This window comes from Thermobia domestica, chromosome 7 (genome assembly GCF_964235325.1).
Source record: "Thermobia domestica chromosome 7, izTheDome1.hap1.1, whole genome shotgun sequence".
Taxonomy (NCBI): Eukaryota; Metazoa; Arthropoda; class Insecta; order Zygentoma; family Lepismatidae; genus Thermobia; species Thermobia domestica.
Genome location: NC_137460.1, coordinates 179,617,253 through 179,643,294, shown reverse-complemented (window position 1 = coordinate 179,643,294; position 26,042 = coordinate 179,617,253). Strand labels below are relative to the sequence as shown.

General features: G+C 34.8%; 1 long non-coding RNA gene across 1 annotated transcript in view; it reads left to right on the top strand.

Moving 5' to 3' along the window:
• Positions 1 to 18,195: 18,195 nt before the first annotated feature.
• Positions 18,196 to 26,042, top strand: part of LOC145690594 (uncharacterized) — a 127,315-nt gene continuing 119,468 nt past the window's right edge. The window contains exon 1 of the long non-coding RNA XR_014132247.1: positions 18,196 to 18,365. This is a non-coding gene — a long non-coding RNA (uncharacterized LOC145690594). The remainder of the gene's footprint in view (positions 18,366 to 26,042) is intronic.

Below are 26,042 nucleotides of genomic sequence, written 5' to 3'. Positions count from 1 at the left end.
TTCATGGCAATGAACTTGGCAGGCCACGTATGGCAAGTAATAATTTCGATTTCACACATTCTTAGTGTTTCGTTAGTGCCTGTTGGTGCCGCAAACCCCATCGTTAAGCAGCATAGACCGCATATATGTCCTAAATGTGTTGCAAAACCCCTAAAATTAAATTATTTGTTGTTATATTATTTTATTAAATTTTTACTAATTTTATCCTATTTTATGGTAAAATTTATGGTGATTTTATACAATTTATGATTTTATGACAATTTTATACTGTTTTTGGTTATTTTTCTCAAATTTTTGCCATTTTTATAGTGATTTCCAGTGTTGTCATGCAACAAAAAATCATTGTAAAATATTTTTGATAATATACTTTGATATCTAACTTGGTAACCCTTGATAAAACACACACACACAAATACTTGAGAATACAAAGTTAACTTATCATCCTTCCTAAGCCTATAAAGAAACTTGTTCCTTCCTTTTTGTCCTTCCCTCAAGCGGTGAAGAGCAGGTGAATGAACTTGTATAAACTACCTGGAAAGGGTGAGAGGAAGGTGACACAGGTGCATGAAAGAATGCTAGGAATTCCTTTGTTCAAGCAGTAGAGGATGGACGTACATAGCGTTCTGCAACTAGGTCCAAATTGAGACATCTGGCGCCAAGACAAGGTCATTTGGTAATAGGTCTTTGTTTACAGGAATGTTGTTTATTCTTGAGTACACATGTACATATGTGCGAACAATGGATGGCGCAAATAATTGTATAGTAATAAATTAGGGTCATTGACCTGCCTACTTCCTTTATCCTTTGTTGACACAGAAGTGGTTGGAGAGACTATGCGACTGGATGCATGTATGCAAGAGAAACTTGTTTAGGAAGCTCAGCTTTATGTTAATTTTTTCTATTCAGGACAGGAAAGTGGTTGGAATGACTATGTGACTGGATGCATGTACACAAGGGTTGAATGTTATAAATTCAAAAAAGTAGGTGGAATTTCTGATAATAGGGTGGAAAGGTAAAATATTTAAATCATTGTAGGGAGTGTGGGATTGCCTCTTAACAGCTAGTTGGAAGAACAAAGTAACCTTGTGTGGTAGCATTGGTTATTGATATTTTTATTAATAGGTAGATAAATTATTCATATTATGTCTAGAGAAAATATTAGTAGAATAGAGAAAGAAAATGTAATCAATTATCTTAATTTGTGTTAATTTTTGATTAAATTTGCATGAATTATAAGCAGTTTTTGGATCTTAGGAGATAGGGGAATATAGCCGGTAAGAGGTAGTTATTTCTGTTCTAACTTGTTTGAGCTTTGAGGCCGAAGGTGGAGCTTGTTAACTTGTATAGAAAGACTAGGAAATCAAAAATCAGAGTTGGAGAATGGATTTAAAACTTTTTATTCCACCCAAAAACTTGTAGAACCAATAATAAACGGAAAGAGGAGAGACTAGGCAAGAACGAGGAACGAATGATAATTTGATTCCCATTGCTTGAAAGAGGTAATTTACGGCTTAAAGATCCCTTTTTAATTAGCCTGTCCCCTGTCAACCAGCTTGTTTCATGCTCCTGCCACTCGAGGTTAGGGAAGATCGACCCTTCTTTACCTGAATTTATTTTTATTGCAGAGGCTAATATACTTGTTACGTGCCTTTAGGTTTATTACGGGTGCAATAAAGTCTTTACCTGACCAGTCTTCCTTCTTTCTTTTGCAGGTAAACAAGATTTCTTTAAAATATGTCTGCATAAATTAGATAAACGACTTTATTATTCATGAATATTAATTAGCTGGAAATGAAAGGGTTAGAAAGAATGATTCTTCGTATTTAGCATTTATTTACTCGTATATTATATGTATAGTATAGACTAGTACATATTTTTATATCCATATAGCAAATATTGTGAGAGGAAACGGACACAACTCAAGGAAAAGTATCTTATGCATTTATAGGATCTTTTCACTGAATGAGATCTGATTTATCGAACTTTTAGCGATGTTTAGGTGTACGAAACACAGTTGAATCACAAATTACGTATGTATATAAGTACTTTTTGTTAATGAAAGTATGTATACGTGTTCTTGTTGATATGTGTACAGGAATATATGTGCATGCATATTATGTTTTGTACGCATATAAGTGTTTTATCGTCATCTTAAATATAATATGTGGTTTCATGACCTCTTCTTTGGTGGTATGTTAGGTTTCATAATTTCCTCCTTTGGTTTGTATTATAGACTTACATATATTATGACTCTTTATGCATACAACCTTAGCTTCAACGTAGTGTAGGGTTGCATAACTTCTTCTTTGGTGGTATGATAGGTTGCATAACTTCCATCTTTTGATTTGTATTGTAGACTTATATATACTGACTCTTTATGCATGTAAGTGTTTTAATCAAGCCTTTAACGCAATGTTGGGTTCCATAACTTCTACTATTGGTATAATGGTGGATGCATAGCTTCTATCTTATCGGTTGTACTGTAGACATATATTGCGAGTCATTATACATGCCTGCGTGCCTTGACTTGATTGTTAGGCCTTTTGTTATGATTCTCATGCTGGCTTGCATAACCTTAACTTTTGATTGTATTGTATTGTTATATATTGTGGTGCTTGACGTATATAACTGATTTATCCATGTCTTAAATGTATTGTTGAGATATATATTGTGAGTTTTACGTATGTAAGTGTTTGATAGTGATGTTCTAGTTGTATCTTACGCACATATGATATCAGTTTTTAATTGAAGATTTAATTGAAATCTAATTTTCAAGTAATATATTTCTATGTGCTTGTAGAAGATATTATGACGTCAACAGGGTTTGCAACACATGCTGATTATCGTCGGGTGTCATATAACCTTATATGAATCATATATGTTCCTTTTTATCTTATTTAGAATACCATATTAATTTATAAGATACCAATATTTTGTATAAAGATTTGAGCGCCACATAAAGTATTATTAAGCCATGTAAAAGTGATCGGTAAATACTTGATATGACGCAGTATATCTATTCTACCTTTATCTCATACAGAATACACATACTTCTTAATATAATACCAATTATTGAACGTCATTTGAAATAAAACATGTAATTGAATTTGTGTTATTTGTTTACTAGTATTCTTGTTCTACAGTGGCACGCAATGTTATTGTTTATAGATATTATTTACATATATTTAGGTGATTGATATATTTATAAGTACTCAATATAATAAAGAATTATGTATTTGCAATTATGATATTTTCAATTGTATATTTTCTATAATTGTTGTTTATTTGCGTATTTATAATATTGATATTCTCAATTGCATATTTTCAATATTGATGTTTTTATTCATATACTTATATTATTTTCAATGACAATATTTACAATATACTACTTACATATTTATAATATTTACAGATTTACATTATTTACAATATGCTATTTATATATTTATATTATTTACAATATTTAGATATTTACATTATTTACAATAACAAAATACTATTTACATATATACATGTAGAAAAGTGTCAATTGACGAGTGGTGTGAAAATATTTATGAAATTTGTCTCTGTCTGAGAATATCATGACAATGTCACTATGTTAGAACACATTTAACATAACAGATATACAAACATTTATCGAACACTCATACCAATAATACCAATCATTCGACACGGCTAATACTTCGATACCCGTACGGTAATGTTCTAAAGTTGGTCAAACTGTGAGCATCAAGTCGACGTCTTTTATTGTTAATCTTTTGATGTGTCTTAGTTTCAGACCTGAACACAATGACAAAGCTCGGATCCTTCCTGGATTGTTTAACTGTTTTTTGTCAACTTTATCGCGAACTAGATTATAAAAATGATCAAAATTAATTTCTTGGCGCGTACGATGATTTAAATTTATTCCTTTAATTTTAAATACGTAATCTACTTTGTCCGTCCCAACCTCTTTTAAACGGTACGCGTAATTCTTTGGCCCTAATCCTATAAACGCAGTAATTTCCCACCTTTCGGGAACTTCGTTAGTTAGTTCACCCAGGTAGGAACCCAAAGAAAGCGGAGGTTTCTCATTACGTGGCTGTACAAAGATAATACTATCGGTGTCGCAGTACAGCACACGGTCAGGCCCTACTGTTGTCAATAATTCATAAAGTTTCAGACGGGCCCACGAGGTGATGAACGAGGCAAGCACAACATTTGAAAACTTCCATGGTTTGTTTTTGTTCTCAATGTTATTATACGATACAATGAGATGCCGGGCTCCAATGGGTAATACAGTTTGCACCTCCTATTTTGGTGCCCATAGATAAGTCAAAAATTTTTCCGGAGTATCGACAATCACCGATTGCGATAAATCCGTTCGCTTCCCCATTTTCATGACAATGAATTGAGGAATATTTTAGAAATATATCGCAATCCCGGTTTCTTCCTTATATTATCATAATTTAATTTAATGCCTTCATGGACATAATAATCTGCAATATATTTCTTTTTGTCTTCTTCGCTTTTGCAAGAAGCAGGAAATTCCGAAGATTCCTGCTTCATTTGAAGAAAGAAATTTACATAGTTTTCAGACAGACCTTCTGATCCCACTTCTTCAGGGTCCATGAGTTCGAATTCCCATATTTCAATTATTTGGATAGACCGCATTTGAAAACCCAAGAATGGATAGACCGCATTTGAAAACGTACTCAACTTTCCCAAAATTTTGCAGGTACTGGCAACGTAATTGGGAAAGCTATGTGGTCTATACTGCAACCCGTTGTGTTTCAGGTATAATCTCCATTTGCATTTTATTATTTTTTTTAGTTTCTACATTTTCTCTTTCAAAACTGCGTTTAGAATTTTACTTTTGCACTTTTATTTTTTAGTTAACATATTTTGTTTGTTAACTTGTAGTTTTGATTTTCTGCATTTTCGTTTCCAGTTTTGTATTATTGTTTTTAAACTTTTTTTGTTTTTGAAACCCAACATTTTGTTTAAAAAATTAACTTGTGTGTTTGTTTTAATTTTTAGGCTTCATAATTGTATTTACCTTGTATTTTTTCAATTTCTTTTTGTATTTAATTTGCAACATTGTTTTTAAATGTTTACTTTCTCCTTTTTTCGTTTTCAGTTTTGCTCTTTTTAAGTTGTAATTTTTACATTTTACATTTGTATTTTAGTTTGCAACATTGTGTTTTGAATTTTTACTTTCTACTCTTCTCGTTTTCACTTTTGCACTTTTTAAGTTGTACTTTTTACATTTTACTTTTTGCATTTTAGTTTGCAACATTGTGTTTTAAACTTTTACTTTCTGCAATTTCAGTTTTATATTATTGTTTCTTAACTTAAACTTTTAAATTCACTTTTGTATTTTAGTTTGCAATATTTTTTAAAAATTATTTACTTTCTGCATTTTCATTTTCAATATGACATTATTGTTTCTTACCTTCTCCCTTTAAATTCACTTTGTATTTTAGTTTGCAACACCATGTTTAAAATTTTTTTTTGCGATTTCATTTTCAGTTTTACATTATTGTTTCTTATCATATACTTTTATATTTTACTTTTCAATTTTTTAGTTTTATGAACTTACATTCAAAATATTAAGTTTCATGTAATGAAATAAGTTAACAGATCAGAACTGTTTTGTTAACAACTAAACTTTCTACTAGGATCACACATATTAGTATTTTCGAAACATTTTTTATTGGCTCATACGAAGTTTTCGAATAATAATGAGAGAATACAAAAGCAGAGCTTGAACAAGCGAACTATTCACAAGTTCACAGCGTAGCTGTTCTAGGGTGTATAATATACAAGCTATCCATCAAAATACTTTTTATAAGATCCTAATCAAAGATTGTTCAGAGTTTCAATATGAAGCGAATTATTTACAAGTTCACAGCGTAGTTGATCTAGGGAGTATAGTATACAAACGCTCCGTCAAAATACAAGTTATGATTCGTTCAGTGGTGCAAGATATTTCAAAAGTTATGTAATGATCATTAAATTAGTTTGTGTTTGTTATAATGTAAAATAATTAAAACTGTCCGTAATATTACTAATACTAATTTAGAAAAAATCACAAAAATTTAAAGTACCTGAGCGCGAGATTACAAACTAAATGCATCTGGGTACGAGATTACCATTTACGCCCATATAAGGCGTACGAAAATCGGCGCGGCCTTCCTTTAGATGAAGTACTACAGCAGTGAAGACGTTCCTGATTGAACTCTACGTGTTGTAATTGTAAACATGCAATAGTTAGATAAAAATACTTAACATTGACATGTACAATCTTATAATCTAGTTCGCGATAAAGTTGACAAAAAATAGTTAAACAATCCAGGGAGGATTGTTCGAAAGCCGGGGTTTGTCATTGTGTCCATATCTGAAAATAAGACACATCATAAGATTAACAATAAAAAACGTCGACTTGATCATAACAGTTTGACCAACTTTAAAACATTACCGTACGGGTATCAAAGCATTAGCCGTGTCAAATGATTGGTATTATTGGTATGAGTGTTCGATAAATGTTTGTATATATGTTATGTTCGATGAGTTCTAACAAAGTGACATAGTCATGATATTCTCAGAGACAAATTTCATAAATATTTTCACACCACTCGTCAATTGACACTTCCCTACATGCATATATGTAAATAGTATATTGTTATTGTAAATATTGTAAATATCATAAATATATAAATAGCATATTGTAAATAATGTAAATCTGTAAATATTGTAAATATTATAAATATATAAATAGCATATTGTAAATAATGTAAGTATTGTAAATATAAATATTTAATTAGTATATTGTAAATATTGTTATTGTATATAAAATAAACCTATGAATAAAACATCAATATTGAAAATATACAACTGAAAATATCAATATTGTAAATACGCAAATAAACAACAATTATAGGAAATATACAATTGAAAACATCATAATTGGAAATATATAATTCTTTATTATATTGAACACTTATAAATATATCAATCACCTAAATATATGTAAATAATATCTATAAACAATAACATTGCGTGCCACTGTAGAACAAGAATACTAGTAAACAAATAACACAAATTCAATTACATGTTTTATTTCAAATGACGTTCAATAATTGGTATTACATTAAGAAGTTTGTGTATTCTGTATGAGATAAAGGAAGAATAGATATACTGGATCATATCAAATATTTACCGATCACTTTTACATGGCTTAATAATACTTTATGTGGCTCTCAAAACCTTTATACAAAATATTGGTATCTTATAAATAAATATGGTATTCTAAATAAGATAAAAAGCAATACATATGATTCATATAAGGTTATATGACACCCGACGATAAATCAGCATGTGCTGCAAACCCTGTTGACGTCAATATCTTCTACAAGTACATAGAAATAAATTACTTGAAAATTAAACTTCAATTAAAAATTGATATCATATGTGCTTAAAATACAACTAGAACGTAACTAACAAACACTTAATACGTAAAACTCACAATATATATCTCAACAATACATTTGAGACATGGAGAAATCAGTTACATACGTCAAGCATCACAATATATAACCATACAATACAAACATAAGTTAAAGTTATGCAAGCCAGCATTAGAATCATAACAAAAGGCCTAACAATCAAGTCAAGGCACGCAGGCATGTATGATGACTCGCAATATATATTTACAGTACAACCGATAAGGTAGAAGTTATACATCGACCGTTATACCAATAGTAGAAGTTATGGAACCCAACATTGCGTTAAAGGCTTGATTAAAACACTTACATGCATAAAGAGTCAGTATATATAAGTCTACAATACAAATCAAAAGATGGAAGTTATGAAACCCATCATACCACCAAAGATGAAGTTATGCAACCCTACACTACGTTGAAGCTAAGGTCGTATGCATAAAATGTCATAATATATGTAAGTCTATAATACAAACCAAAGGAGGAAATTATGAAACCTAACATACCACCAAAGAAGAGGTCATGAAACCACATATTATATTTAAGATGACGATAAAACACTTATATGCGTACAAAACATAATATGCATGCACATATATTCCTGTACACATATCAACAAGAACACGTATACATACTTTCATTAACAAAAAGTACTTATATACATACGTAATTTGTGATTCAACTGTGTTTCGTACACCCAAACATCAACAAAATTACGATAAAGTCTGTATCATTCAGTGAAAAGACCCTATAAATGCATAAGATACTCTTCTTAGAGTTGTGTCCGCTTCCTCTCACAATAGCTGCCATATGGGTGTAAAATATATACTAGTCTATTCTATACATATAATATACGAGTAAATAAACGCTAAATACGAAGAATCATTCTTTCTATCCCTTTTAATTACCAGCTAATTAATATTCATGAATAATTAAGTCGTTAATCTAATTTATGCAGAAATATTTTTTAAAAAATCTTGTTTGCCTGCAAAAGAAAGAAGGAAGACTCTGGTCAGCTAAAGACTTTATTGCACCCGTAATAAACCTAAAGGCACGTAACAAGTTTATTAGCCCCTGCAATAAAAATAAACTCAGATAAAGAAGGGTCGATCTTCCCTAACCTCGTATGTCAGGATCATAAAACAAGCTTGTTGACAGGGGACAGGCTAATTAAAAAGGGATCTTCAAGCCTAAAGGACCTCTTTCAAGCAATGTGAATCAAATAATCATTCGTTCTTCGTTCTTGCCTAGTCCCTCCTCTTTCCTTTTATTATTGGTTCCTACTAGTTACTGGGTGGATTAAAAAATTGTAAAACCATTCTCCAACTCTGGTGTTTAATTTGCTAGAGTCTTTCTTTACAAGTAAACAAGCTCCACCTTCGGCCTCAAAGCTCAAACAAGTTAGAAAAGGAATAACTACCTCTTACCAGGCTATATTCCCCTATCTCCTAAGATCCAAAAACTGCTTATAATTCATGCAAATTTAAACATAAATTAATACAACATAATGAATTAAATTTTCTTCCTCTATTATACCAATATGTCCTCTAGACATAATATGAATAATTTATCTACCTATCAATAAAAATATCAATTACCAATGCTACCACACAAGGTTACTTTGTTCTTCCAACTAGCTGTTAAGAGGCAATCCCACACTCCCTACAATGATTTAAATATTTTACCTTTCCACCCTATTATCAGAAATTCCACCTACTTTCTTGAATTTATAACATTCAACCCTTGTGTACGTGCATCCTGTCACGTATTCATTCCAACCACTTTCCTGTCCTGAATAGAAAAAATTAACCTATAAAGCTGAGCTCCCTAAACAAGTTTCTCTTGCGTACATGCATCCAGTCGCATAGTCTCTCCAACCACTTCTCTGTCAACAAAGGATAATGGAAGCCGGCAGGTCATCGACCCTAATTTATTACTACACAATTATTTGTGCCACCATTGTTCGCACATGTGTACTCAAGGATAAACAACATTCCTGCAAACAAAGACCTATTACCAAATGACCTTGTCTTGGCGCCAGATGTCTCAATTTGGACCTAATTGCAGAACGCTATGTACGTCCATCCTCTACTGCTTGAACAAAGGAATTCCTAGCATTCTTTCATGCACCTGTGTCACCTTCCTCTCACCCTTTCCAGGTAGTTTATACAAGTTCATTCACCTGCTCTTCACCGCTTGAGGGAAGGACAAAAAGAAGGAACAAATTTCTTTAGAGGCTTAGAAAGGATGGTAAATTAACTTTGTATTCTCAACCATTTGTGCGCTTTCATCAAGGGTTACCAACTTAGGTATCAAAGTATATTATCAAAAATATTTTACAATATTTTTTGTTGGATGACAACACTGAAAGTCACTATAAAAATGGCAAAAAATTGAGGAAAATAACCAAAAATATTATAAATTTGTCACAAAATCATCATAAATTGTATAAAATCACCATAAATTTTACCATAAAATAGGATAAAATTAGTAAAAATTTAATAAAATAATATAACAACAAATATTTAATTTTAGGGGGTTGGCAACACATTTAGGACATATATGTGGTCTATGCTACTTAACGATGCGGGTTTGCGGCACCAACGAGCACTAACGAAACACTAAGAATGTGTGAAATCGAACTTATTACTTGCCATACGTGGCCTGCCAAGTTCATTGCCATGAAGTTAGCAGACCAATAGTAACTTAAAATTGAGATATTTTTTTTCGTAGCCCTAAGGATGGGGTTTACGGCACTAACTAGCACTAACGACGTGTGAAATCGAAGTTTTGGCCTGCCATAGGTGGCCTGCCAAGTTCATTGGCATGAAGTTAGCAGGCCGATAGTGGCAGTTAAAAATTGAGACTTTATTTTTGTAGCACTAAAGATGGAATTTGCGGAACTAACGAGGACTATCGAAGCACTAACGATGTGTGAAGTCGAAATTCTGGAATGCCAGGTTTATTGACATTGTCAGAATTCTAATAGTGACTATTAAAAATTGAGACGTTATTTTTGTAGCACTAAAGATAGGGTTTGTGACGCTAGCGAGCACTAACGAAGCACTAACGATCTGTGAAGTCGAAATTCTTGCTAGCAATAGGTGGCCTGCCAAGCTCATTGCCATGAATTTAGCAGGCCGATAGTGGCTGAAAAAATTGAGACGTTATTTTTGTTGCGCTAACGATAGGGTTTGCTGCACTAACGAGCACTAACTAACTACTAACGATGTGTGAAATCGAAGTTCTGATCTGCAATAGGTGGCCTGCCAAGTTCATTGCCATAAAGTTAGCAGGGCGATAGTGGCTGTTAAAAATTGAAACTTTATTTTTTTAGTACTAACGATGGAATTTGGGGAAGTAACCAGCACTAACGAAGAACTTGCGATGTGTGAATTGGAAGATCTGGCCTGCCATAGGTGGTCTGCCAAGTCGTTGGCATGAATTTAGCAGGCCAATAGTGACTGTTAAAAATTGAGACGTTATTTTTTTAGCACTAGCGATAGGGTTTGGGGCACTAACGAGCACTGATGAGGTACTAACGATGTGTGAAGTCGAAGTTCTGGCCTGCCATGGATGATCTGCCAAGTTTATTGGCATGAAGTTAGCAGGTCAATAGTAACTATTAAAATTGTGACGTTACTTTCGTAGCACTAACGATGGGGTTAGCGGCACTAACGAGCACTAACGAAGCAGTAACGATGTGTGAAGTCGAAATTCTGGCCTGCCAGTTTCAGTGGCATCAAGTTAGCAATCCAATAATGACTGTTAAAAATTGATACGTTATTTTTGCAGCACTAACGATAGGGTTTATGGCACTAACAAGCACTAACGAAGCACTAACGATGTGTGAATTCGAAATTCTGGCCTGCGATAGGTGGCCTGCTAAGTTCGTACCAGGTTCATAAAACGGACATTTTGTTATCCTAAAAACTGTATACATAGAACACTAACGTTAATGTTTATAGCACTAACGAGCACTAACACTGCTCTAACCGGCAATTTCATTTATGGTATGATTTTGAAATATTGGCCTGCTGGCAGGAATTTAGCAGGCCAATAGTAACTACTAAAATTCAGACGTTTTTTCTGTAGCACTAACGATCGGGTTTGCGGCACTAACGAAGCACTAGCAATGTGTGATTTGCCGTATGTGGTCTGCCGTATGTGGTCTACCAAGTTCATTAGCATGAAGTTAACAGGCCAATAGTGACTAGTGATAATTGAGGCGTTATTTTTGTAGCACTAACGATGAGGTCTGCCGCACGAACGAGCACTAAGGAAGCACTAACGATCTGTGAAGTTGAAATTCTGGCCTGCTAAGTTCATGCTAGCTTCATAAAACTGACCCATTTTGTTGCCCTAAAACTGTATATATAGAAGCACTAACGTTAATGTTTATAGCATTAACGAGCACTAACGTTTCCCTAACCGGTAGTTTAAGTTATGGTGTGATTTTGATATGTTGGCCTGCTGGCATGAAGTTAGCAGGCCAATAATAAGTATTAAAATTGAGACATTATTTTTGTAGCACTACCGAGCACTAACGAAGCACTAACGATGTTTGGAGTCGAAGTTCTGGCCTCCCATAGGTGGCCTGCTAACTTTATGGACATTGTATAGAGACACTTTCACGGTTGAGAGGTAATATTTCGTATTTTTTCATCTCCCACTTTAATAAAACTGTACACCAATTTTTACACAAATCTGAGATTGTCAAGTCTGATGACTTGTTGACTTCACATGGAATGTCCCAACTACAATATTATGTCATTTTCTGTACATTTGTATAAATAAATATCACATGGTATGCATATTGAAAGAAATGTTTTAATTTCTACGAAATACGTACTTGTTTTCAGTTATTTTTCCTTTGTTTTCAGTTTGGGTACAGACGTCGGGAGATTGAATGTTTATTTTCTACAGATGAAAAGATTAACAAAGATGTTTGATACGTACCTTACTTAGTAATGTGTTTACCACCCATTGTTGCCGAAAACGTCTTGTAGTTGCTGACGCATGCTGCCAACTAGCCTGCTGCATATTTCGGGACGACGTCGCAGCGATTCCCAAAGGTCAAACACATGTTCTACCAATGCTGCCTTTGTTTGTCTTTGACCTGGATCCCAATCCCTAACTATTATGACCCAAAGGTTTTCAATGGGGTCGAGGTCAGGTGATTTTGATGGCCACTGCAAAACTTCGATTTCTGGATGTTGTAATAACCAACTGCTAGTCTGATGTGCAGTATTCACACTGAAGTTGCCATGAACACGAAATATGGGTACTTCTCAGGGATATATTACCCTAAAACTACGAAGTAAATGTGTTTCCAGGATTAATGTGTATTCCTCGGCATTCACCCTTGGAGATGTCGCGATCAATTTTCCGACTCCACATGCATTCATCCAAACCCAAACAGACACCAATATTTTTCCTTGTCTATGGTGTTGTAAAACATTTCCAGGGGATAGTCTTGTGTTGCCTGGTCGCAAGACGAAAAGCGAACCTCTTTCCTCCTTGCAGAATACTTTTCCTCACTCCAAAGAAATTTTTTCCAGTAATCCAGGTGGTTTCCTACGTGTTAATGGACGAATTCTAATCTTGCCCGCTGACGATCATCCATTGACATCTGCACCAAAAGAGAAAATTTACTATTAGTGAAGCTGGTCTCATTTGCATTGAATGCTGAGATGCTCTATTACAGGACCCGAAATTGTATGAGAACATGGACATTTATAGTTGTTGTCGTGAAACAAGTGTTCACTCTCCTCATGGTAGTCGTTTTGTATCTTTAAAATTTCAGTCTTGTAACATTCTACTAGAAAGCACGGTCTATTACTATTGAACGGCAGTGCTTCCTTCAATGGATACGGTTTTCAGAATTAAAACTTAGCGCCCGAAAGGCAAGACGAAGTGGATCGAAGTCAATGAAAGTGTGCAGAGATATTGCAGGCATAAAATGAGGGAATTTGACGTTTCGTACATTTCTGGAAAAAACGGTTAGGTGAGGCACAGAGCTCTTCAAACTTTTGATCACGAAATATCAAAAGTGCTAATAACACTACCCCAGAACTAAACTTATGTCCTGAATTTCTGGCCCAGGACTTTAGAAAATACATAAAAGATAATAACTCCCTTTCTTATGATCAAAATGTCACATGCTTTCCTGGAAATATGCAGAATAAGGAAACACTTATTTCCAAAAAATATTTCAACAACAAATAAGAAATAAGGAAGTTATAATTAAAAAAGTAATTTTCAAAACTTTGATGGCCAAATTCTAAGTTCCATATTCGTAAACTGGTAAACGAGCAGCGAAATCTCCAAAGGAAGAAGTATTTTATGATCTATTAGATAACAATGATAGTTATTAAAGATTTTGCACGTAAACATAGGATTAAATAGAAATAAGACAAAATATGTTAAACGATAAGCCATTTTCTCTCATTGGTTTCCATATACATGTCTACCAACTTCGGCGGTGTTAAGTTGCTGTCGTAGTGCAGTCGGTTAACGCGTGTTCGTTGGAGGTTAAACTCTTCCCACGATCGTCGGTTCAAATCCCGTGATCGCCAATACCCTTTTTCTTTCCTTCTTTTTAGAAAAGCTTGATTCTGTCAATTCGGCAAACAATAATGTTTTGTTCTAACAATGTTTCCTATTATTATTCTCTTCATTCAAGTTTTTTAATATTTCCACATAAGTAAAAATTATATATTTAAAAAATGTTACAATGATCAAGAATTTTATAAAAATCGTGGGTCTTCTAGGTTCATCCGTTTTCTCCATTTTTGCATTCCATCATTATAATGCATCTCATTATCACCGTCTTCCTTAGCCTCAGAGTATAATATTGGGTCATTAAACATAAAAAATACAATATATAATTAAATAACTATAATATATTTCTCATTATATGAATGTGAACACTAAAGCGCAGGTGTTTAAGGCATAATGCTTGTAGTTTTACGGACGGAGGTTCGAGTCCTGTTAAAGTGAAATTTTCGTTCCTTTATTTAATGCAGCAGTTCTCTACGCCTTACGAAATGTTCATTGACAAACGCTAAAAAAGCTGAAGTATCGGAGGTGATAGAATTTGTAGTGAAACTGAACACATGGTTGTTTCATGATGCCAATCCTTAACCAAACGAGTCTGAAAACTTTGAACACTTTCCATTGCTTTCTGGGAACGTCTGTAATACAATCGTCTCAAGCAGAATGTGGGCAATTACTATTATTTTTTCTAAAAAAAAAACTTTTCTTTACGCTGTTAGGGACTTCATTTTGTAAATTAGAAATATATTTGTTAATTTTTTCATATAAACTATATAATAAATTTCATACTTTTAGCTGCTGGCGCTCATGAAATTAAAAGAAAATACTCCCGTCTTCACCTAAGTCGCAACATTTCTAAAATTGTTAGTCAATAATTAAATGGAAAGTGTTCGAAATGCGATATGTGTCAGGAATTCACTACTTGTTCATTTAATTCAACGTTTCCGACGGTTACTGATATTTAAAGGTTGCCTAGGACTAAGTACCTAATTTAATAGTGTCACCACAAGACGACATTGTAAGCTGTTTCATCTGGCCTCGTGCAAATGCCGTCTCGTCTACAAAATTATATCACTGTCTCATCCCGAAGTCTTGTTATTTATATTTATATATATTTATCAAGACGATACACGAGTAATTTTTGTCTCGTGCAATCACTAGTGTTGCCACGTGACGAGACAAAACAGTTTAAAATCTCCACTCGTCTCGTTTCGTGAAAATGTTGTCTCGTCTCGAAAAGTATATGACTGTCTCGTCTCGAAATATCAATACTTAATTAAATGTGCTATAGAACTTTTACCTCAATAAATTTATACAGAGAAAATTATATATTTACTAGGGAAGTATATGAAACAAGTAGATAGAAGAAAAAGTTCTATAATACATTTTATTAAGTAGTGCTATCACTAGACGAGACATTCATATAATTTTCGAGACGATACGTATTGTGAAGGTTGATTAATAAATTCCCTACATTAGTGCTTTTAAGAAATAGAATATACTAAAATCTTACTTTGTGCACAATAAGCACACAGAAAACACTTACGAAACCTTTGCAAACAAAAATGAAGAGTAGTAATAATGTTGAAACATGACATTTTTTTCATATTTTGATATCGTGATGAATCTTAAACATAGAAGTTTAATTGTTTCTTACATACAAAAACAGCAAGAAGTTATAATAGTAAAGAAACTTCTCAGTACGATATTCGAACAGCTTACAATCACATTACTGATTGACTCTACAATCTCACGTTAATCAATTTTGCTATCGATTTCTTATACGCAATCTACCTGTTCTACTAGAAGACATGATTTTCATTACTATAGTGTTGCAATTCGTCCCTTTTGATAGACAATTTCCATTGTTTGCTTTATTTATATGGAGTCTGAAGATATAGGAAATGTTAGAAATATTTGATTAAATGTTTTATTTGTGGATATGAATTCACCTTGTTCGCACTGTCAGTAACATAGAGGTCTCCGTCCCACGTTGAATTACAAAATTCTTCCTCGGTCTAGAAAAATACTCTTTACAATAAAGTTGATAGTTTTAGTAATATTGGCGAAATTAAAGTTTTTTGCTTCTAATTTCACTGTTTTAAAATAATATTGAATATAAACATTACAAATGTGTTTGTCATTAACCTTTCCTCCTGTGAAACCTTTCAAACTTTCGAACATGTAAAGGAAATGTAGTTATTTTTAAACAACGTTATATTTGAGCACTCTTCCTCCCCTTAGGATACGCTTATAAATCAAAGTTAAATGAGGAAAACCAAAGCCGGCTTAAGCCACAAATTAATTTTAAACGGTTTAACTATTTTGTAAATTTGGCTTTTTTATAAGTAGATAATGAGAATTTAAAATCTTGTGGAAACTGATCTTTTTCTTCACAAAATCAAAAATTTCGAAGGCGATGTGGCTATATCAACTTGCTCATATACAGATTTTGATCTCTCTCTCTTAAATAGATTCTAAGATATATTTTGATATTGTGATCAGTGTTGTGAGGTAGATTTCCGAAACTTCCGGTTCTCATATAGATATAAAAGTTGAAATAAAAATTGTTTTGTTGGGACGTTTCATTGATTCCGAAAGACAGATTCTCGATACCTCTTAGCATTTTTGCTCTTTGGTTAGCAATTTCTAAACCGGAAGTACTAGTAAATCTTTACAACTTTCCATTTGGGTAGAATAATAATGATAAAATGACCTTTTACTTGAGATATTAAATCGAAAGCCCGCTTTTCGCTTCTATTGCCGCGTTTGTTCTATGACGATCAACAATGTAACTCAAAGCTCTATTTCTAGTAGTTTTGGTTTGAATAGAGGTTGACACAGAGGTGCTACCTATACTTAAAACGCGGAATCAGTTATAAAAATATCGTTTCTCAATATCTTAATATTTTTGTTATGACAAGCATCTAGAGACGGACATTGACTTTCGATATTTAAGCGTAGCATAGTGCTAATATCCCTGCAGGAGCCAACTCATAACTATGTTCATTTCAGACGGTTCTGCCATTTTCCTGTGATGAAGACGTAGACAACTTTAGAGTTTATTTTTATATAATGAGAAAAATATTATAGTTATCTAATTATATATTTTATTTTTCTTTAGGTTTAATTTCCTACGATTATACTCTTAGACTAAAGGCGACGGCGATAAGGAGATGCATGATAATGATGGAATGCACACAAATGGAGAAAACGGATGAACCCTAGAAGACCCATGATTTTTATAAAATTCTTGATCATTGTAACATTCTTTAAAGACATAATTTTGAATTATTTGAAAATAATTAAAAAAAACTTGAATGAAGATAATAATACTAAGAAAATTATTAGAACAAAACATTATTGTTTAACGAATTGAAAGGATCTAGCTTTTCTTTAAAAAAGAAAGAAAGAAGTTACAGTAGGGTCCCCATCATGATCCTGCCGCCTATAGTCGGACAATTTGTCCATGCCGACCAGATGCCGCGGTCGGATTGCCGGCGCCGAACACCGGCGTCTTTCCGCCCGATTTTCGACCGCGACGAGCAAAAAGAGATTCGTTCACCAAAAGAAAACAAAGAGAGTTAGAAGGTAATTTGTTGCTTTAAAATACGAATTAGGGCTTATATTTCCCTCGTAAAAAGCTCTCTCGTTACAGTCGGCAGACAGTCGGACGACGACTGCAAAAAGAGATTTCTTAAAAAATTTCTTAAAAAACGACGTCGGCGAAAGATTCAAGAACGCGTACCAACGGCAAAGAGTCGAATTTTGGAAAATGAATTGAGCCTGTATCTTCTTTAATGATGAAGTAAAAATTGAAACTGTCCGAAGGTTTTTTTTGTGGGTGGGCACTAATTCCATAAAACATGTCTTGTGAAAACGGAGTCGGCAGAAGTCGTCATACAGCGGACGGAACGACATAGGCAAATGATAGTTGTAAAGACGTCGAAACGTTGAAGGCGTACCGACAAGTAAAGGAGCCGAAAGAAGGTCGGCAAACAGCGGATGGACCGACCTTGAAAACATGCTCGGACAGGCGCCGAGCCGCCAGTGCCGCTGAAGAGCCTGATTGCAGAAATCGTAGTCTGGTTGCGCTGCCTTTATGTTCGGTTCGCGTTCTTCATTTGTCACATGGTGATGCAGTGTGGGTTGAGGATTCAAAAAAAGTTCGTTAAGGTTGAGTTTACAAGTGGGAAAAAATGTTTATAAATATAAATATATTCGTTTAAAGTATATATCCTGCTGCATCAGTTCCCGAAGTAGCAGGACGCTCATAGTTTTATGGATTATTCATTGAGTATGACGTGAGAGAGCAATATACATTTGGTGAGTTAATTTACTATTATGCATATACATTTCAAATTGTCATAAATTTTATATGTTGTGTTACATATGTTAATTGGTAGATTCGGTTATAGTATGTTCCCGCGCACTGGCGTCTGTGGCATGTAAAATTTGGGGGGAAGGTATCAAAGAAAGTGATTTAAATGGTACTACCTATCCCAACCTGTGTATTAACTTCGATTTTATTTGTTACCTTTCTGCTTACCTTCACGGACCCCCTAAGGTATATCAAGAACTCGATTACAATTGTAGGGTCCGCACTGGTTCAGTGATAGAACGTTCACCTCTGGAGCTTGGAGTCCCGGATTCGATCCCAGCCATCGCCATGTGAACTTTGTGGTGGGCAAACAGCGTCTGCGTGGGTTTCGTCGGGGTTCTCCCGTTTATTTACACTTTCTTCATTCCACCATTTCATTCATTACTCATTATCACCATCTTCTTTAGCCTATCCGGCATAACCGTTGGACAAAAAACTTAAGGATTTCACTTAATTTTTTATTTTAAAAAACGAAGGACAGTTAAGAAACTGTAGTACACGGTTTTCTTCTTGAAATTGCAAAAGTTTACATGCCTTAGTTTGTAAGGTAAGTGGCTTTTAACTCAACGGCAATGTATTTCTACACAGTGTACGAGAGCTGTATTTTATCTTTAGAACTGAAGCGTTATTAGTATGAAACCATAAAACAAGTGATATCGAAATATGTATGATTACCAAAGCCCACATGTTTTCACTAACCTCGCTTACGCGTATACCCACCGTCGCTGACGCACTTGTTCCCTTCGAACACACCCCCGCGCGGGCCCACCAGTGTTGCCCTGCTTGACTCAGTTATATAGAATTCGTGGTTTTTAGTGGCCAACTAGCACCAGGGGCGGATCCAGGGGTAGCGATCGGGGCGATTGTCCCCCTTCCAAATGAGGAAACTTTCTTATTTTATATATAAATAAAACCCATTCCAGAGTTTGGAGTACTCAAAAGTAGCTCTAAGTAGTAGTATTACAATCTCCCTCCCTCCCCCCAGAAATCCGTCCTGGATCCGCCCCTGACTAGCACAGGTTGGTTTGTGTTTTTTGCACTGTAGTTTTTATGCCCCTAACCTAATGTAAAGTAATCGAACGTAACTTAATCTAATCCAACCAAATAGAACCGATCGGAGTACGTTTTGGTACTTTTTTTTTTCGATTTTCAAATTGGTTCTACGATACAACAGTAAATCCCTAAATTTAGGTTAGGTTATATTGGATAATTTTAGATTAAGTGCTCTGACGTACTGCTAGAGGTGACAGCTTGATTTTGTCTTTTGTGAATAGTTGTTGCATAATAGAATGAGAAAGTGACCCGCAACCTTTTCTTATGGCAAAAATACTTAATAAAGCGAGGTGGTATACAGGCTGCACTCTTATAATACAATCAAAGGAACGCTATTTCCAAACAGAAATCCTACTCCACGGGAAAATGTCAGCGCGGTGAGTGGTACACTGAGAAAATTAATCGATAACCAACTGGAGGTTAAAGGAGGCTGCTAGAAGCAGTTAATAATTTTATCTATGCCAGGTGTGATATTTTCATGTCGCCCAGTGGAAATATTTTAGAAGCAATAAGAAGGAAATTGGTGAAATAATTAAAATTTTTCATCAATTATTCCGGGTGGTGCGCCGAAAATAAACCTGAACGAACACAAGTTCGGATTTATACATGTTTTAAGCCTAAATAACAAAAAGCAAGATAATTATCTTAGAGAAGCGTGGACAATTTCTCATAATGCTTGTGCCATGAAAAGGTTTGTGTTCCTTTAGTATTCACTAGTATTTAGTGTCTCTTTAGTAACCTAATAAGATCCACTAGATTATATACTGCAGGACTTGTTTCACAGGTGAGCGAAAACTTCCAATTTAAAAAAAAATACAGGAGAAATGAGGTAGTTGTTAAACGCTCTTGTGTACAGGTTTACTTGTGGCGCAATATTAAAAAAAAAAATGAAAATTTATAATCCTTTAACCAGTTTCTTTTTTATTGTTCCCTAGACGGTTTCCAATGGGCGGAATATATTTTACTTGGCATAAATAAAATTCAAGGGGACCTCTAGAAGTAATTGTTGAAAAATTATAATTCTTTTACGATTTGCATATAAATAAGGCTTCCAGATGTCTAGCATAAAAACAGCGCAAAAAAGCACAAACAATCTGTGCTGGGTGGCCACTAAATAGCACGAATGCTATCGAAACGAGTCAGATAGGGCGAAGCTGGTGGGCCCACGCGGGAATACGTCCGAAGGGAGCAGGCACGTCAGCGATAGTGTGTATGTGCAGAAGTGAGGGTAGTGGAAGGAAGTGCGTTTTGAGAATAATACAAGTTTCAACAACATTTGTTGTTGTTTCATACTAGTAACTCTCCACTTGTAAACAAAATACAGGTTTTGCACACTGAGCAGAAATATGATGCCGGTGTACACAGTGCAGAAATAAGCCGCCCGTGGAAAATAACATCTAATAGAGCCATTTTTCATATGCACTCATTTGTTTTATTTGTCGTAAAGCACTTGTAATGATTTAACATTAGTAAACCTAAGATACAGTTGTATTACGTTGTATGTAATTAAGTTACCTGTAGAAATTCGTTCCTTATAAACATGTCTTTTCATGGAAAGTATTGAATTTTACCTGTAAATCTTCCAAAATGTAGTGCACCAAAACTACACCTGCACCAGACTGTCTTATTTTGATTTTTTGCGAACCGCGCTGGCTCAGTGGGAGGGTTCATCTCTGGTGCATGGGATTCCTGGTTCAAACCCTGCTCCTGTCAAGTGAACTTTGTGGTGAACAAACACCGTGTGCGTGGGTTTTCTCGGGATTCTCCCGTTCCCTCCCACTTTCTTCATTCCACCATTTTCATTCATCTCTCATCATCACCGTCTCCTTTAGCGTAACCGGCATAAACGTGGGACGTAAAACTCAAAAATTTCATTTTCATTTTCCGAGTGTTAACCCTTTCTCCTGACACTGTTTCACGATGTGTAGGTACAAAAACTTGGACATCGGAAGTTTGAAAAAAATTAAACAATTTAACATTAACATCTGTAGAAAACCATTAGCGACTACTATTAAAACTTTTTTGAGGAGAAAAGCTCATCATGAGCCAGGGTTTGAAAAAACCCGGGCTTTTTTGAAAAAGCCAAACCCACCTGGGCCCATATGGGTTTTTCGTTTATTTTCGGGTTTAATTGGGTTTAATCGGTTTTTTTCGAAATGTTTCAATGTCTTTGGGGTAAAAGTGTTAAAATGTGATTTATATTTCAATATTGTCATTGTCACAACTTGCAACAATTTTCTACTCACTGCCGTTTTGAAAAAATGGCCGCCATTTTGATTTTTTTTACATTGGACCGCCGAGAAAATCTACACAGCAAATTTAGCATATCTTGTGCTTCTACCGTCAAAATTTCTACTTAAAAGACTGAAAATTGCGCTTCGTATCGTAGATACTCGCTCATTTGACAAAATGGCAGCCATTTTGATATTTTACGTTGGTATGCCGCCAAAATCCAAACAGGAAATTTAGAGTGTCTCGTGCTTGCACTCTGAAAATTTTAACTTAAAAGTCGGAAAGTTGAGTTGATTTTGTGTTTAACGTCCCTTTCAGCAGCGAGGCTATATAAGACGGGACCTACTGATTAAAGTGGAATCCGAACCACGTGAGCTCCCTCCGGGAAGCAAACCCGGGTCACCCAAGCCGAAGACGCGTACACTAACCGCTTAGCCATAAAGGAGCTCGGCAGACAAACGAACAAATGTAAATCAAGTCATCCAGAAGCCTGACTGACGTTCGCCAAATATGGATACCAAAAGGGATCTATTAATTTAAAACAAAGATACAATTCATGTTGTATGAAATAAATAAATGTTTCAAAATGTCTTACATGAAATTAACATCTTCCAGCGTAAACAAACCTGCCATATTTTCTCCATGAGAATACGGGACACCTCAGATCTCCCCTCCCATCAACTTTCCAACACAATGAATTGAACTATAGTCTGGTTATGAACAAAAGTATAATAGGCCGTGGTGGCTCAGTGGTAGAGCGTTCACCTCTGGTGCTTAGGGTCCCGGGTTCGATCCCAGCCTCCGCCAAGTGAACTTTATGGTGGACAAACACCGTGAGCGTGTGTTTTCTCGGGGTTCTCCCGTTTCCTCCCACTTTCTTCATTCCAGCATTTCATTCATTTCTCATTATCACCGTCTCCTTTAGCCTAACCGGCATAACCGTGGGACGTAAAACTCAAAGATTTCATTTCATTTATTTTCTGATTTCACTCAAGGTAAATGAACAGTTATGCACCTCGCTGCCCACTAGCTCCGAAGAATGTAAAAATGTCTCACTCAGTTGACGATCTCTGGTCTAGGGCTTAGAGCGTTGGACTCATGTATGTATAGTCCCGGGTTCAATCCCCTGATGGAGCACCCCAAATTTTCGCAATCTACCCAGCGTCGTGATGTACACTGGGATCATTTAAATAAAAGACTTATCGGCCATTTGGTCTAGAATTTCCCTTGTACACCTGTTGGAGGCAGGTAACACAATGGGTTGACTACATATTCGTCACTCAGGTAGACGTAGTTCCTGCAATCTCTAACATATAGCGTTGAAGCCGGTTCATTGCAACAAGGTCTATTACACTGTGTAGTTTGGTTTGGTTTTGGTGTGATGAAGTATATATTCGATTGTAATAAATATACGTGATGTGCCATCGCTGTACACATTGAAGAGTATATTTTACAAAGCATTATATTTGTTTTATTTTAGATTCTTCATTTATTTCTGGAAGCAAGGGAAAATGTTGCTCAAGAAAGACAGAAGTGTTGCAATGGAAGAAGACCCACAGAGAGCAGTAGCGTAGCCAGGATGTGTGTTTGGAGGGAGGGGGGGCAAGTGCTGTTATAGGTACATATAGAAAAATACCAAACAAAAAATACTTTTCTGATTTTACATACTGTATGAAGGCTATCTGTGTTAAAACTCAATGTTATGAAATGCTACAAATTTTTCTTGAAAAAAAAAAAAAAAAATAGTAGTACCTCCGAAGGTATATTACATATAACTTCTATTTAATGATAAGGTTCATTACATAGGCTAATATATATAAGTTAATACGATGTGCATTGTATTTTGTTAATACAATTTGGTGTGTTTTTAGTGCTAATATAGACCAGAAAAAATTGTGATCTTCCCTTCATTTATTCTCTTAAAGAATTCCTTTAAAACAAAGGATCTTTGCAAAGTATTATGTTAAAACATTTCATTTTTGATGTAAATGACTTCATTAACCTTTTTTTCTCTATATAATGGGTATGCACTACGAGTATACTGTACATGTGGCTGTTTCACTTACGATATAAATTATTTTCTCACATTTTTCTGTTTCATTGTATACAATTAATGTATAAATCGTATAGAAACGAATTAAATGAACAATTAGTTACCTACTTAATTGTTATTTTAACTTAATATGATTTCCACTTTTAAAGTGTATGTAAATAAATATTTAAGGCATAGAGTGAGAACTGATAGCTTAGTCGTTAGAACTTGTGTTTGGTGCATTTCAGTGTTTGGTTTCTACGAATATAGTAATGGGTGTAAGTAGGGGTAAAAGTGTGGAGAATGCGGGTGGACGCCGTCCCCTCGCTTCCAGGATATATCCGTGGCGCCCCCCCCCACTTTCTAACTTAATTACAATGTGCAAAGATAGGTACAGGTAAATTCATGCGGCTCCCTACCTTTTCAAATCCACTTTTACCCCTGGGTGCAAGTAAAGCTGTACCCTGGCCAAGGGTGCCGATTTCTCTGTAAATTTGGGGGAGGGGGCATCTACATGCAATAGGCATACATAGGGATTTAAAGACAAATTGTATTCAAATTATACTAAATATGGTATATTCATAAATACAATGCGAGGAAGATCACTTGAGCTTTGGGGGGGGGGGGAAAGGTCCTCCAGGATCGGCGCCCTTGACCCTGGTTTCAACAATACATACATGATGCATTAGTATCGGGGATTTTAAATTATTGCCCCACACTTTCGACCATAGCCGGACAAGCAGACAAGTGATCGCTCCGGCCACTTTTTTTTTTTTTAATACCAAAGTTACAACAAATGCAGAGACATTTTTGTTTTCAGTGTAGTATAAGAAAATGAATGCATTCAGAGACGCAGGCGTGGAATTGCTAGTGAAAAATGTTGTGGCCAGTATTTGAAGCTTGATTCATACACATAATCCCTAACGGCTGAGCTATACGGATAACATATTTTGCAGTATCATTATATTTTAATTAGCTTATTTGACTCTGTGAATAATTTTTCGAGTTAATTTTATATTCACCATCTATTTGCAGTAAATTGAACAGAATATCAAAAACTCTGCAGTATGGAAATGGAAAGTAGAATTCACATTAAGGGCGGTGGGATACTGTCATGACTCTTTATAACATTGTTCTGCTTTTATTTCAATTGTTTCATATTGTTCACAATATGTAAAAACTCACGGAGCTCCTGTTCTACTGTGTTTTACAGGACTATAAAAGCTTTATATTTTACAGGACTATGAAGTGCTTTATGTTTTTCAGGGTTAAAATTTTGTATTGATTTTAAGGTTAAGATTTTTTGTCGAACCCAGAAATGTGTCCCAGTATAAACCGTTGAACCACTTAAGTTTGACGTGAAACAAATCCATTCCACAAAGCTAAATTCTTTCCCTTTTATAAAACTATACATTTTTCGTCTTTCTTCAAATGATACAGAAAGGTGGTAACATAATTTTATGGATTATTAAATAGACCCACTACTGTACTTTTAGAAATCTGTTATGTTGCAGCCGAAATAATTTTTCAAATTTCAATTAGCAAATTACTATAGGAAATTAAGGAATTACCATTTCGCATTGCATTGATAATCCTTTTCTATACTATTATTAATTAATATTTCCAATTATTCATTCTGAATCATTCTAAACAATGCTTTTACCTTTCTGTATAAGACACCGTCCTCAGATTCATATTGAAAATAGTACGTCACTTTATGTGGTTTTATAAACTAGAGAAAAATTTAGCTTTGTACATAAACGTTTATTTCACTTCGCTACGTTAAGTGGTTCAAAAATTATAAAGCGAGAACAATTCTGAATTGGGCATAAAATTTTAACCTTCAGAAAGGTTAAACACAATTTTAACCCTGGAAACTTTGTCAATATATGGACAACAAAGCAAAAGAGGTTATAACAAATTGAGTCATGGTTACTTCAACTAATAAAGGAGGTTATATTAGACGAGATACTCGGTTACTAGAATTAACTTACCCTATTACATTAACCGAGTAAACGGGTTATTTCAATTAACTGAACAGTTTAAATTAACCGATCTACTCGGTTAAATATTTGCCCTACCCAGGGGTGCCCACAAGGGGGGGGGGCTATGACGCAAACTGCGTCATTGAAATATTTGGGGGGGTTAAAATCTATATAAATATGTTTGAGAGGGTATAAAAATTAATCGAAAATATTTTTTTTCATGGAAGAACACCTACGGATAGGCAATTGAGGGGGGGTGCGTCATGGACATGAGGGGGGGTGGGCACCACTGGCCCTACCTTATTACATTAATCGAGTAA